The sequence below is a fragment of the Dipodomys merriami genome, unplaced genomic scaffold, assembly GCF_024711535.1.
Source record: "Dipodomys merriami isolate MVZ:Mamm:240054 unplaced genomic scaffold, mDipMer1.0.p SCAF_108, whole genome shotgun sequence".
In the NCBI taxonomy this organism is placed as follows: domain Eukaryota; kingdom Metazoa; phylum Chordata; class Mammalia; order Rodentia; family Heteromyidae; genus Dipodomys; species Dipodomys merriami.
In genome coordinates, this window is record NW_027202360.1 from 3,566,352 (window position 1) to 3,583,002 (window position 16,651).

At 39.5% G+C, this 16,651-nt stretch overlaps 1 pseudogene; it reads right to left on the minus strand.

The window, feature by feature from the left end:
- LOC138815088 (MTRF1L release factor glutamine methyltransferase-like) overlaps positions 1–16,651 on the minus strand; it is a 416,705-nt pseudogene that overhangs the window by 82,074 nt on the left and 317,980 nt on the right.

The window sequence follows — 16,651 nt, forward strand, 5'->3', positions numbered from 1 at the left end:
CAAGATGGACATCTCCAGTACTGGTTGGGGGAGGGGTGGCCTTCCCTCCTCTGCTCCCTGAGAAGGAGTGAGAACATCAGGCTTGTACTCATGCCGAGTCTTGCTTCCTGGGTCATCTCTGGTCTGCGAACTGCAGGATGAAGATGTCTGCTCCTTGTCGGTTCTTGCTGGTGTTGATTGGAATCCGCTCTCAGGCTGTGTCTGGCTCCTTCGTCCTGGACTCTTTGTGATTCAGGTATGGCGGTGGCAGTTGCCGCTGCCACCATGGCCGCCGCCGTGGTGGCTGCTGGAAAGTGCTCAGGACTGTCTCCCTGCCTGTATTTTCTCTCTCTGGCCTAACTCTCTGTCCTGTGAAGGCACACTTGGTGTGGTTCTCTGGCTTAGGACTGTTCACTGGAACTCTAAAACTGCTTTCTATGCGAGAGCTTGTTTAGCCTCCAGCTTCTCCTCCACCATCTTCCTGGAACCTCCCTCAATTTCTCATTTCTTATAATATTTCAGGGCCCCAAATCCTTGAGATACAAGAATTAGCAGCAAGCAATTGTTTAATGCAAGGCAACTTAAAATGAAAGATGAGGTCACAAAATCGAAAGAAAGTACTGTATTTCAAACTCAATTTACAGATGACCAGCCCATATGAATGAACAAGATCAGAAAGTATTACAAGATTATTTTTAATACCCCTCCCCTAATGATTAATGTAATATTTCAGTCTAGCTTAAGTGGTCCCAAAAATAGTTCCTGGAAGGATAGATCCGTGATTGATCTATCAAGCCTAGGAAAACTTGACTTAGAGGTCAAATGTAATTCAGCAAAACATTAATTGAGAAGATCGTTTGTGCTTCAATACACTGGTCCTTTAGTACAACTTGGTTCTGTGTTATAAAAATGTCATTCTCAAACCAATGATAACCTACATTTAATCTCCTGAAAGGGTATTCCTTTTCAAATAAACTTTTTGAAATTACACTTGCCAAAATAACATTTGCTAAGTAGATGACACTTAGTGACATTACGAGTTTTTCAAGTGTAGGGAGCAAGTTACAATAGAGTTGATTTCTTTACCCAGCACTAATGCAAAACAGGTTCAACCATTCATTAAAGTGCAGAAATGGTACCATGCACCATTTGTGTTGTTCAGTAGGTGTCTTCCAGAAATTTGTTAAATAGATCATACTCCCATATTTCAACCCCAAACGTTAGCTAATAAAGTAAATTTCATCACTTAATAAGGGACATTTTAAAAAGTCACAAATACTTGCCTTATCATATGTTGTTTTGTTTTCCCTCTGTCTAAGATAGTTAGAAATATGTCTTTAAGTCTTGAATATGGGTACTCATCTGAGATGTGACAAAATCTATCTTCTATTTCTATCATATTCCTTTATAGTAGTAAATGTTAGTTTTCTTTATTCTCCAAAACTTATAGGTAGTATAAATTCTTATCCCATGTAAAATATAATAATCACACACCATTGTACAATGCCATTTATAAAAATTGGTAGTTAAGAATACATTCAAAGCCATTTTAAACTTTCTTGTTGACTAAAGATTAATCTGCAAATGGATGAGAATATAATCATGTCTAGGTGTTCCAAGTCTCCAGTCTTGCAAATTGTTATTGCAGATGAATGAATTATGGAAATATAACCTGACATCAGTTCAAGTATATGCAGGACAGAAACTCCATGGAATGTATATAAACGTTTCAAAGTACTAACAGACAATTTAGCAGAATGACTATCAGGAACTTGAAACCAAAGAGGAATAATAGTAAATACATAGAAGGAATGAACAATGGAACAAGGGGCAAGTACAGCTAGAATACACCATGTACACATTTGAGAAAGGAAGTGGTAAACCAGAAATAAATCTTGTAGAAGGGATGGTTGAGAATGATAGAAGGAGTCACTGTGATCCAGGAGCAATGGATAATTAGGAGGACATATTTAGTTGTAAGACACTTGCACAACCTTTGGAAATTCAGTTAAAAAACACAAAAACAAACAAAAACACACAAAATCACCAAACAGCAATCTCTAGAGAGTACGAATATGACCTCTCAAAAATTTTAAGCAGTTAATGAAGTGAAGTCTTGGTAAAAGCAAACAAAACTGTTCAAAGCGGGCAGTTTAGCATAGGGGAGGATTCTGAACAGATTTAAATAGATTATCTAAGGTTATAAATCACCTATATCTGCTGCAAATATTAACTTTCTCCTATGAGTTCTCTTTGTCTGAACTGGATTCTCCAGTCCTGAGCCACAATGGGTAGCTTGTGAAGAAACAAGATGAAGAACCCATTACTCCACTGTAGAGAAAACAATCCTCTATTTTTTCTCTCATCTCTCTTCACTACTTTTTATTCATACTTTTAGGTCAATTCATTTTGAATTACATTTTCCTTCTTTATTCTGGCAAAGTAATTGGTCAAATAATTCACTAAATATTATTTGCCATTTTTTTGATTATGCTCTTTAATTGACTAAGCGAGTCCATTAAACTTTCCTCTTGCATTTGGTTGCCATGACACAACATCTATGTTAATGTGGACAAATCTAATGTAAAATTTGTCTCCAGAAAACCAGTCCAAGGAGCTGTGATCACAAATACTTGGTTATATTTTTTTTCTTTTTTCTTTTACCTTGAAAGTCTTCTTGTGTCTAAATTGCCCAGACAAATAAGTACTCCATCACTTTTTGTTTCAATCAATTCTAACCTCAAGGATATATTTTGCTAACGAGATGCTTAGAGGAAACCAAAAAAATACTCCATTTTTGTCTTCTCTCTTAAGACTCTCCTTAGATACCATATCAGGAGCAGTGAAGTTATTCTTTACAAAATTATTTCAATAGATTATTTTTCTCATGGTCTTGCATTTGATCACTAAGATGTATGGAGAAGAATAGAGTTAAATCACCCATACCTTTGAAGACAGGTCTGTTACAAAAGGACAACGCTTCTGTGTCCTACTTCTAAGTCCTCCTCTTAGCTCTTCCCTGATTTTCTTGGCTTCAAGTCTAAGTGAAGCCTCAGCCACTGCTACATCTTCATGTTTTCTCTTTTAATACTCTTTTAAGTTGCCTCATTTGGATGTGGAATTTGTTTTCATGTCTTCATTCAATCAGTTCTGCATTGTAGTGAGCCAAATAGGCTCTGTAAAATCACTTTAGGTACCAAAAATATTAAGACAATCTATATCAAAAAGTTTTGGCTTCCATCTACTGCTGAATCCAATACACTTATCTAGGGCTTCTAAGAACACTATTTTCTAAACTTTCCCATTTGCTAAATTCTTTTCTGAACCCAAAACTATTTTTTTGGGGTGGGTCCGGTGATGGGGCCTGAAACTCTGGGCCTGGGCACTGACGAATCGAACCCAGGGCCTCATGCATGCAAGGCAAGCGTTCTATCACTGAGCCACCTTCCCAGTCCCTGAACCCAAAACTTTTTGGCTTATGAAATTAGAGAATTCTTCACTATCTCTTGTTAATAAGGATATTATATTTTGTGAGCCACTTAGAAGTATGAAATCATTGGTTTGAAGTACCCAATCAGATTTTTTTCTGTATTTCACTGCTTCACGTGCAAAGACATTGAGGAAAGTATTACAAACAGAAAAGTGTAAACCCAATAATCTCTTTCATTGTAGGGGGCATTTTCTCCCTAAATATTTTGACTCAAATTATTTTTGTATTTTTTTGTTTTTTTGTTTTTTTCGGGGTGGGGGTCCAGTCATGGGACCTGAACTCTGGGTCTGGGCGCTGTCCCTCAGCTCTTCAGCTCAAGGCTAACACTCTACCACTTAAGTCACAGCAACACTTCTGGATTTTTTCTTTTTGCTTATGTGGTGCTGACGAATCAAACCCAGGGCCTCCGGCATGCAAGGCAAGAGCTCTACCACTGAGTCACCTTCCCAGACTGACCCAAATTATCTGCTTGATAATTAAAGTTTAATTCACAAATTTTGATGTCTTATTTTTTAAGAATTTGAATTTAAATTCCACTACAACCTTGTTTCACACAGTGAGTAGATTTCCTGTGTAATGACAATTCTCAAGGGAACCTACTGGATTTATAGCAAGTTTTCTGAGGTTTGTTTAGTGTGAAAAAGAGCCATCTTTACCCACATTGCTTCCTCTCTACAATGTCTCCATGGATTACTTTGCATGAAAGCCTATTTTCCCAGGCAATTTTAAATTTTCTTAATAGGCTAAGGTGTTAAAATTTTTGAACAATTAAAATTTACCTGTCATAACTTTAAAACTCTTTTGAAATTCCTTTATCAGAATCGCGAATTCACCAAACCTAATACCACCTTTACAATCAAAAAGATAACATGTTGTTTTCATGATTTAGTGTTCATCCAACTATTATTTTCCAGTGTCATTGTTATGTGTGTATATGACCATATAAGCTGATGCTGAGAAAAACGAACTGCAAGATATGGAAACAGATTTTTATTTGTGGTCTTTGTTTTTGATGTACTATGTAATAGCTATTTTCTTTAGGATTTTCCCTATGGTTTCTCCCTGCTGTATTTGATTTTGGTACCCTGTGTATTGTGTACACATTTACCTTAACTAGGGAAGGGAAGAGGGACAACAAAATGGTGAGAGAAAGCAGAAAGGCAAACGAATGCAATAGCAATATTCACAAGACAATATTTTGGAAATGGACATTACAACTTGTGAGGGGTGAAGGGGGAAAGGAAAACTGTGAGAAAAATGAGGAAGAGGTAATAAGTTTGGAAAATTATGCCTTCACTACCTTACAAATACTGTAACCACACTGTACATCACTTTGATAATAAAATTTTAAACATAAGCTGCATAAAATATAATTTCACTGTATTGGTATAGTAAATATTATTCTTTATGTAGTAACTTTTTAAAAATCAAAACTATTTGGCTTCTAATTTGAATTAATTACCCTTTCTTTATCAGGAGGTCATCAATTTGAATGTTATCCATCTAGACAGTATTTTCACAATAAACTTGCCAATATTTTGAAAAAAGAATAAATTTAGTACATTCTCATACTAAAACTGAAAAGAGATTAATTACATGGAAACCCAAAACATTTCAAAGTAAATAAGTTGTTTAAAGGACAGAATATGTGTGTTATTAAAAATTCCTATGACTAATTATTCATTTTTAAATTATCAACATTCCATACCTGAGAGATTCAAAACAGTTCCTGTTTGCATGTTATGATCTTCTGCAGTAAGTACAGCTTCCAATGGGCTGTTACAACTTGAGAAGTCAACAGAAAAATAGCCACATTATTATAGAGGATAAGACTATGAAGAATCTGTAATAATTAATTCTTCAAGAGTAAGCAATTTTTTATCAGAGTAAGCTTTATTTGTATGAACATCAATCCCAAGATTTAAGCCATAAAGTCATCCTAGACCAACAATTTCCATCTTGTAAAAAGTGCACCTTAAAATTCCCTAATTCACATCATGAATAGCTTAACTCTATTGTGAAAAAATACTACACCTCTGCTAATGTGATGCCCTCCTTGTACAGGAAAGAATGCCACAATAAACTGAGCTGCATCATTTTTCCCCCAGTGGCATTCTTGAGATCAGAACACTTGCAAATATTATTCATATTTCACTTTTTAGCTATCATAGATATTCAGGATGCTAAGATCGGAAAATTATGGTTCAAAGCCAACTCAGACAGGAAGGTTTCTTAGATTCTTATCTCCAATAAACTTCTCAGAAAAAGCCAGACACAAGTGGCACTGAGGTTGAAGTGTTAGGTCACGAGCATTGAGAATAAACAGGCTTAGTGACAGTGTCCAGGCCCAGAGTTCAAGCTTTAGGACAAGCCAATAAAACAAAAACGAAAATGAAAACAAACCCCATACTTAGAATTTTTCTCAATGTATAACGAGGCACGTAATTAAGGAAATGGCTTCCTGTGTTACATATAGGAAGAAGAAAGAAGATGTCACACAATTACTCTCTTCACACCATATTATACCACACCCTCAAAAAATTGCTCTTTTCCCAAATTTATAAATTACTGTCATCCATTTGTTGGCAACTCTGTCTAGATTACTCACATTATCATGTTATACATGAACTGTTGGTATTATTTATTAACTAAGTTCTAATTATAACTCTCTTGAAAGTATATTCTAGGAAAATAGAATGCCGATATAATTTGTGAATTTGTCAATTAAACTTTCTACTTAAAAAGACTTTTGTTGTATCCTATAAAGTATGAAATTACAAAGAAAACCAAAATATTCATTTTAAATCTGAATTCTAGTTTAGCAAGGTCTAAAAAGTTCTACGTTAGACATACTTTGCTATTTCTCCAGGCTTAAGCTTTTGTAATCCTTCATCAGTTCTTTGGAATCTAACAGAATGATACTTACTTTCGCAATTTTGGGGGAGGGAATCATGAGCCATTTTGCATCTAGGTATGTTCTGTAATGAAGAGAGCATTTAAAACAAGTGAGGATTGTATATGTGTTGCATTTCAATAGGAAACTTGACTTCTCAAAACATGGTAATGAAATTAGCCCGAACTTCCAACTGTTTATTCCTTTATTGTTGTTTGGTTTGCTTTTTTGAGACAAAAGTATACTACCTGGTCCAGGGAAGGTATCACTATGTAATTCCACTCCTTAATCTCCTGTCTTAGTCTCCAGGATTGTACCACATTACCCTGCCATAGGTTGTTGGTTTATTTAATCTAGATAAAGACTAGCAATTCTGAACTTCTCCTATGATCTTATCCACTAGACTGACTGCTCAGACTGTTTATGTACTATTTTCAAAGATGTTCTAACATTTGACACAGGATATGAACATTTTCAGATGTACTTGCAGGGGTCTCTGATTCATTCCTCCATGGATCTGATCCCATTAATAATGATTACTTGAATCTCTTACTGTCTCTGGTCCCCAGCTATGTAATATTCTCAACTTTTTTAAAGAAAGTTCACTTGAGGGCTTTCTAATACTAAAAATTATCACTTGATTGTAGTCTTATTCAGGACATATTTTCTATTGTTTTCTATCTTTTCTACATATTCTGAGAATTGTTTCATTGTGTATTTGTTGTGCACATATAAGTGCTTCTCTGTGTATGTGTATGTTTGTATGTATTTATGCAAAAGTCTCAAGCTCTTATTCAGCAATCTTGCTCATGTCTGGGATTCCAGGTTTGCCTGATTAATTATAGGTAGTGTGTCAAAGCCTGTTCTGCCAAGGCTGTATACAAACTAAACTTCCCAGAATCCTTTACATCCTTAGGTTTTATTTTTCTAGGAGTATCAACTTTTAATCTACAAACATTTTTGTGAGTGTAAAGTGTAAGCTGTAGCACAGATTTTTAACTCAAGAATTCATATAAAGATACATTAACATATACATTACATATCCTGAGTGTACACTGTTAGAAAAGTGATCGCAAGCCTAGTGGTGGTTGGTTATGAGGATTGGGGTTCAAATCCAGCCCGGGTAGGAAAGTCCTGAAGAATCTTTTCTCCAACAACTACCAGAAAACTGGAAGTGGCACTGTGGCTCAAGTGGTAGAGCAGTAGCCTTGAGCTGAATAGCAGAGGGACAGCTCACAGTCTCAGAAGTGAATTGCCATGACCAACAACAGCAAAAAAGAATATAAGAAAATGAAAGAAAATTAATGTGATCTTAGCCACCAGTTTCATTGGTAGTATAATCCCTGTTCTCTCAATATGGACTCTTTTTTTCCAGTTAAGTCCATGATCATATATCTGACTTGCATTGGAAACAGGATTATTCTTGCATTCTACTTTTTACGAATTTACGTGATTAGCAAGCATGATTTAGAAAGGGAGTGGCCTCATGCTTCATGTTCCACTTAGGAGTAATGCTTTCTTTATATCACTCCCATAACTCTACATGCTGGACTTGACTTTATTGTTTCAATGCTGTCTTATTTGTAGAGTCTTCTCTATTGTATTGAACCCTTATACATAAACACAGAACTTCTCTTTCTCCTATTATTGCTATTATGTCTCCTACTGTGAAATCATGTATACTTGGGAAATTAATGCACAGCACAGACACTCAAAACAAATGATCTGAAACCCTTCTTCCCATTTAAAATTCGCCTTAATTTACAGAGCAATTAAGAAGTTTGAACTCAATATACTCATGGATAATGTATTTATAAGCAATTTAAATTTCACATTTTCTCTTTACTAAGTCTCTGAAACACATGTTACCACATGCCCAAAGGTGTCCTTGTAGTATTTCAATGAAGCCAGAAAACTTTCATTTTATCTGGAGCAGCACCATAGATTGTTACTGGAAGTGAGTGGAAGTAACTGTTACTGAAAGTGTAAACTGATCCCAGGAGAGGAATTGAACATAGAGGAATGACAAAATTCAAGTTAAGTTTTGTTTTCCTTTTTACAATACAAGAAAAGAATCCAAGGCTTGAAAGAAACTCTGTTCCTGACTTTTTTTAGTGTGTCCTTTACTCATATAAAACTTGTCTATAAACTTCTAATCTAGTTGAGTGTATTACAAAAGGAAACAATATGCCATTTGAAGGCCAACATAGGACAAAGGAAATAGCTTCATATTAAAAGTGGTCTCCTGCAAAGGAGCAAAGGCATGGAGGTTTTAAAGTGTCTTATGGATGGATGTTTCACTCCTGAGATGATTCTCTTGTTGCAGGAGTTATCAATTCCTTTAGTGTGGACCTGAGTTTTCCATAGCAATAAGGATTTCAAAAGAGCAGGATCCAGTGAGTATGATCAGTAAAAGGAGTCTCTTCTCAGACCAGTACTCCTATAAGAGGGTCCCAAAGAAATACCTGAGATTTCTTTTGTTTGCTTGTTTTTTTTTTTAGTTTGTGCTGGTTCTGGGGCTTGAACTCAGAGGTTGGACCCTGTCCCTGTACAGTTGTCTTTCCTGCCTACCTGCCCCCTACTGACTGACTGACTCTACTGACTGAGCCAATACTCCACTTTTGCATTTTATGGTGTTTAATTACAGATAAGAGTTTGACCAACTCTGCTGCCTGGGTTGGCTTTGAACTGAGATAGTAATAAATCTAAGTGACATCAACTTATGGACTTCTCTTTTGAACCGAGAAATATTAGATTAAGTTTATACTAAAGCTAATATTTGACAATTTTTATAAGAAGAGAATATGTTCAGAAACGAATCCATAACTTAAGTAACTCAGCAAAATTAGGTGCACTGAATCATTTTGGAATTATTTTCTTTGCTTGGGAAGATTACTATTGACTTTGTCATTCCTTTTGGGGAAACTTAAAGTCATTTTTGCACTTTTTCTGTTGGTCATGGAGCTTGAACTCTGATCCTGGGCAATGTCCCTCAGCTCTTCATCTCAAGTCCAGTGCTCGACCACTTTAGCTACAGCACCACTTCCTGATTTCTAGTGGTTAATTGAAGATAAGTGTTTCATGGACTTCCCTGACCAGGCTGTCTTTGAACCACAATCCTGAGGTCTCAACCTCTTGACTAGCTAGGATTACAGGCATGAGCCACCAGTACCCGGCTCCTATTTGTATTTAGTGCAGTTAATGACACTAAGTAGACAAGAATGGAAATCTTAATCAAATGATTTGACATTGCAGTTTTTAGAATAATTGAGGTAGCAATAAATATGTCTTCCTTTGCCATTTTGTTACATTAATGACTCAGAAGCTATGGGACCCTTACATTAGTAGCCTCTTCCATCTGTGTAGGTATATTTATTATCAGGAAATATTCATAGAGAAATTGAGAAAGACATATTTTTAGAAAGCACTGTATTTTTACAATAAAAAATAATAAAAAAAAGAAAGCAAAGGAGACCAGGTATGCAAGAACAGCATAGAAAGGGATATATTTATCACACAGAGATTAAGAACTAGCCTAAGAGATTTAGAATGCTAAAGGCAATGAGGAATATGCCTAGTTGACAACTACTTCTTCAATAACCAAAAATGGTTCCCTAGAATGGTTTCTGCTATACCTTACTTACTATCATTTATTCCTTCCATCTGGAGTCATTTCTTCTCTTCTGTCACAACTGTTAATTAGCCTCTGCCATTTTGGTGACATGACTGGCCAAAATGGTTTCCAAATCTCACTTAGACTACCCTTCTCAATGAGATTAGCAGTGAATACTCAAAAGCCTGGAATCTTTGAATTTCCTGAATTAATCTTCACCTGACATCTAAGCACATTCCTGGCATTAATTGCAGTGACCTTATGAAAAAAAGTTTTTTTCAAGAAAGTATCCTAATATAGTTAAAGTGCATGAATTAGGACTATTGTCAGGTATCAGTTTGGAACCAGCAATTATATATTCCAAGTATAGGTTCTTTATTTTCATTTACTAAATGTTTGTTTTTTGTTGTTGTTGTTGTTTGCCAGTCCTAGGACATAAACTCAGGAATAGAGAATTATTCCTCAGTTTTTTTTCCCTTCAAGGCCAACCCTCTACCACTTGAGGCACAGCACCATTTCCAGTGTTTCTTTTTCTGTTTATGTGGTTCTGAGATATTCAACCCAGTTTCATGCATGCTAGGCAATCACCATACCATGAAGCCACTTTCCCACAGCCCTCAATGACTTTCTTAAGATGGCATTACATTTTTATTCTTTAACTATGTATCAATTTTGGCCAGAAATTTTTTTGCTAGAAAAGGACATTGAACCCAATACTGAGTACAGTAAGGCTAGATGGACAATGAATAACCGTCTTGGTCTAGCCAGGCACAGCAGGGCTTACCTCATGGAGCTGGTACAACAGACTGAGCAAGATATCTCCTGACCCACAGTACACCTCCAGGATGAGAGGGCCACAGGTTCCAGCCACATGGGGACGCTGGGCCACCTCCTCCAGCACCCATTCAACAAGATCCTGTGACAGAGAGAGAGAGAGAGAGAGAGAGAGAGAGAGAGAGAGAGAGAGAGAGAGAGAGAGAGAGAGAGAGAGACAGAGAGAGAGAGAGAGACAGAGAGACAGAGAGAGAGAGAGACAGAGAGAGAGACAGAGAGAGAGACAGAGAGAGAGACAGAGAGAGAGATTGAAAGAATGTCAGAATTACACTTAATCCTGGTGCAGGTGGCTCATACCTATAATCTTAAGTACACAGGAGGATGAAATATGAGATCATGGTTCATAGCAAACCCGGGCAGGAATGACTGTGAGACTGTTATCTCCAAAGAACCACTACAAAACCAGAAGTGGTGCTGTGACTCACGTGGTAGAGCCTTAGCCTTGAGCTGAGGAGCTCTGGGACAGGGTCCAGGCCGAGTTCAAGCCCCAAGACTGACAAGAAGTGGACTTCCCACCACAAAAAATTGGACTGAATAGCACCCATTGTCCTAGGGCGCATGGCTGAGAAGTCAGGCCGTGCTTCCTCTCAGCTGGGAGTCATGAATAGGTCACTCAGCTACTCTGTGCCTCAGTTTCCCCAGCTGCAAAAGTGAACAAAGTGAAGGATCCCCTTCCTCATGGGGATAGGGAAATAATGAAAGAAAGCCATGTTTTGTTTCATAATCCCATGTCTGTCACACCATTAATAACAGATACCATCTTATCTCTTTCTGGGTATCTTACTGTCATATGCTCAGAGGATTTCTGAGAACTGTATCTGAAGGTCCCTCCCTTTGCCTGGCCCTGCTCCAGATACCCTCTGTATTAATCCCTTGATTCCTAACAACTGTCACATGAGGAGATTGAAGTCCAATGGTCAAGGCGCAAGCCAGAGCTTCACCTATGGTCAAGAATTGGCTGCCATGGACTGAGTTTGGGACAATCCCTCTAAACCAATGACAGAGCATGGCACCACATGTCTACAATTCCAATTACAGGGGACAAGACCTGGTGGCGCATGCCTATCACAGATAGGAAGACCATGATCCAGCCCAGCCTGAGCATATATTAAGTCACCATCTCAGAAATCCCCAAGACATAAAAGCTTGGCTTGAATGATAGAAGAGCTGACTGGCAAGCCTAAGGCCTTGAGGTCAAACCCTAATATACAAAAAATAACCAGAGGCCCAGTGCCGGAGGCTCTTGCCTATAATCCTAGCTACTCAGGAGGCTGAGATCTGAAGATCACAGCTCAAGATTTAAAGTAGCTTGGCTTCACCCTTCAGACATCATGATAAGACCTGGAGTCTGAGCTATGCTGTTGTACTCCATACTAGCAGGGCTCATATCCTTACTAAGTGTTGGCCATACTCTCTTTCCCCCTGGGAAGCCACCAACTTCAAGCCACACTCCCAGGTCCTCCCAAGCTCCCACTGCCACCAACCAGGCCCAAGAGAGTACACAGCTCCAGGGAACAGAGATCCCTTGTTCTTGTAATTTAACAATGCTGAGTCCCCTTCAAGCCTCTCACCCTTCCAGGCCCCCAGACCTCAGCTGTGAAGCCCATGCACCCCCGAAAGAAAGCAGGTAGAAGTTACCAAAAGCATCCAGCCTCCTTGTTACAACCCAATTCTACACACATACACAAACACACACACACACACACACACACACACACACACACACACACACATATTCAGAATGGTGACAGAACAGAACACTCTTCCTTGTAGCACCTGCAATTTGCCAACAGATCACTCACCTTAGTACAGTCAGGCTGTACAAAGAGAAACATGACCTCTCTTTCTCTGTCTCTCTGTCTCTCTATGTATGTCTCTCTGTCTCTCTGATCTCTCTGTCTCTCTTTGTCTGTCCCTGCCTCTGTCTCTGTTTCTGTCTCTGACTCTCTCTGTCTCTGACTCTCTGTCTGTCTGTCTGTCTCTCTCTCTTTCACACATACACACACACACACACACACACACACACACACACACACACACACACACACACACACACACACACAGAGCTGTGCATCTCCTGAGTTTGTTGGAGACCTGATGGACCGGGAGCACCAGCAGAAGCTGGTAGACATGGGAAATGTGATCAACTTGTGAGAACTTTAGACAGTTGGGGGCGGGGGATAGGCCGATTGTATGTGTGTGGGGGGGGAGGGGGTCTTCCCAGATATTCACCTTCTGTTCTGACCCCAGCATTCTTACCTCCCTGCTGGGTTTTCTGGGACCCTCTTCAGTTGAAAAAGTTTACCAAGCACAGAAGACAAGGTCTCACACAGCAAGGGGGGGGGGTCTATCTTCTGCATCCAACACTCTCACCCCCAGGAAAAAGGAAAAGACCCCAGAAGGCAGCCATGCAGCTCCCCACCTCTAGCTAAAGCCTCAGGTTCTCACCAGGAAGAAGGGTGCAGATGTGCCGCTGTGTGGCTCCCACTGCTCCAGGCCAGGGGCTCTTTGTTGCCAACTCCTCATCCAAGCCTGCATCTTCCTTTATCCAGGGGCACTGGCCAGTAGGGATGGGGGTGGGATCCTCAGGTAAACACCCACTGGGGCATATTTGCCTGGCCCAGAGTGTGGGGCACGGTAGAGGTACGGGTCCGGGCCAGGACGGGGGAAGGAGGAATATGGGGTGTGGCTTCCATTCTTGTATCCCATTGGTCAGAAAGAACCATGAAAGAATGGGGGTGTGGCTGGAATCCTGTGATGCAGAATGAATGGGCAGAGTCAAATAATAGCAGAACCTTTCCCAGGAAACTCTGTCCAATCCAGTTGGGAACAAGAGGGTGACCTGCTTTAGCCAGATGGCTGCACAGATTATTGTATATGGCTGTTTATTGCCAGTCCTGGACCTAGAACTCAGGATCTAGGCACAGTCTGTGAGCTGCTTTTGCTCAAGGCTGCTCCACTACCACTGGAGCCATACACCTCTACTTCTGGATTTGTTGGCACAAGTTGGACAGGAGTTTCAAGGACTTTCCTGCCAAGGGTGACTGAGCATGATCCCCTTATCACAGCCTGGTAAGTATCAAGGAGGACTGGTGAGAGCCACTGGTGCCTGGCTAATCATGGGTCTTGCTGATGTTCTTGGACAGACCAATGAGTTCCCTATCCTCAGGTTAAAGTAGTAGGAGCTGGAGCCCACAATTCAAATCCTGGTCCTGCTACCTCTAAATGGCAGGAGATCCTAAGAATCTCATTTCTATCCATATAATGGAATGTGATGTGTGTCATGATTGAATAGTTCTGGAATGATTCTAGGACAAAATAATATGCAATTATATTATGGTACACTGATCAATTTTAATTAATACTTTATGAAGCATTTAAACAATCACATTCATTTAAATGTGGGCATAATGAAATACCTAAGAATTGGGCATCACATAGTGTAAAGGTGCCAGGACTAGGATGTGGTTGTTCCTTGTACTTTTTGTTTTATTCATTTATTTACTGTTGATTTTAATATGATGACACCCATTCTGTTTATTACATTGATGACATCCTATAACATGGCATCTAGATTTGTAGACATCTACTCCAGCATGCCTGACAACCTGGACTCTCAGAGAACATAAAAAAAGTTGCACACTTGGCTTCGTACTCCATGATCCAATTGTTGGTAGTGTTGGGATCTGAACTCAGGGCTTAGCAGGACCAATTGGTGAATAGTTTACGGTGAACACACGTGCCTGTGAGCAACTAAGGAGTTAGGCCATTCCCAGGATCTGATATTGATCCCCAGGATGGGCCACAGTAGTCATAAAGTCATTGTTTAAACATAGGATCTATATTTACATGTGTGGACAGCATCTTGTATTTGGTTTACTTATTCTCCTTATTTTCTGTCTTATCCATGGAAGTACTGTGTATTTTCCTGAGCATGGTTACAGATATAATAGTGTTTACATGGATGACAATCTATTGCTATAGGATTATAGGATTTCCTATGCATTCTCCATCCTAGCTGAGACCCAGGACTTTCACAGGACAGGAAAACAGGTGAATTGATGGGCTTCACACATCAGGATTCATCTTTGACAGTGTTGGGATTTGAACTCAGAGCCTAGCAGGCCCAATTGGCAAAAGGGTCAAGGTGAGGACACCACCCTGTGAGCAACGAAGGAGATAGGCCATTCCCAGAACCTGACATCGAATCCCAGGGAGGGCCAGGATAGGCAGAAATTCATAATTTAAACATAGGATCTATATTTACATACCAGTGAGGACAGCATCTTGCATTTGGTGCACTTCTCCTTATTTTGTGTCTAATTAATGAAGTTATTGTGTATTTTATTGAGTATAGTGACAGGTATAACTGTGCTGACATGGATGACAACCTGTTCCCCTGGTTATAGGGTTGCCTATGCATTCTCTATCGTAGTTGAGATCCGGGACTTGCACAAGAGAGGAAAACATGTGCAAAGACTGGCTTCTAACAACAGAATGAATTTTTTGTCAGTACTGGGATGTGAACTGAGGAATGGGTAGCTCTGTTGCACTTTGGGGTAAGGAGAATCTCACAATCCTTGAAGACTAGAATGTCAGGCCTGACCCAGAGCCTGATTTGAATCCCCAACACTGGAAAAAATAACAAGCCCACCTTTTTTAAACATAGGGTTTCTCTTTACCTGCAGGTGTGGTATGCTTCAGTGTAATTATTCTTTTAATTGTGTCTTATTCATGGATGTATTGTGTATTTTATTGAGTATGGTGATAGATATAACTGTGCTGACATGGATGACAACCTATTCCCATGGCTATGGAGTTGCCTATATATCATTTCCCATCCTTGCTGAGACCCAGGACTTTCACAGGACAGGAAAACAGGTGGATCTATTGGCTTCTCACATCTAGATGAATCTTTTGGTAGTGCTGGGATTTGAACTCAAGGCCTAGCAGGCCCAATTGGTGAATGAGTCATAATGAATACAACAGCCTGTGAGGCACTAAGGAGCTAGGCCATTCCCAGGACCTGAGATGGAGCCCAGGTGGGGCCAATATAGTCATAAATTCATCATTTAAACAGAGGATCTATATTTCCATAGCTTGATGGCAGCATCTTGCATTCAGTATAGTCATTGTCTTGGTTTTGTGTCTTATTCATTGATGTATTGTGTATTTCCGTGAGTATAGGATGACAGATATAACTGTGGTGACCTGGATGACAAACTATTCCCATGAGTATAGAGTTGCCTATGCATTCTCCATCCTAGCTGAGTACTTGCACAGCACAGGAAACCTTGTGCAATGGCTGGCTTCTCACATCAGAGTGAATTTTTGGCAGTGCTGGGATTTGAACTTTGGGCCTAGGAGGTCCAACTGCCCAATAGGTCCATGTGATCACACTAGACTGTGAGCCACTAAGTTGCTGGGCTCTTCCCAGAAACAGAGATCGAGCACTAGGGAGGCCACAATTGTCCTGAATGCATCATTTCAACATGGGATGTATATTCAAATCCGTGTGGACTGCATTGTGCATTTAGTGTAGTTATTCTATTTTGTATGCTATTCATGGATGTATTGTGTATTTTCTTCAGTAAATGATGACAGGTATAACTGGGCTCATATGATAACAACCTATTCCCATGGCCCCAGGGTGGCCCATGCATTTTCCATCCTACTTGAGACCCAACACTTGCATAGGAAAGGAACACAGGGGCAAAAATTGGCTTTTGACATCAGGATGAATCTTTTTGCACTGCTGGGATCTGAATTCGGGGACCAGCAGACCCAATTGACGAATGGGTCCATGTGAGCACACCAGTCTGTGAGCCACTAAGGAGTAAGG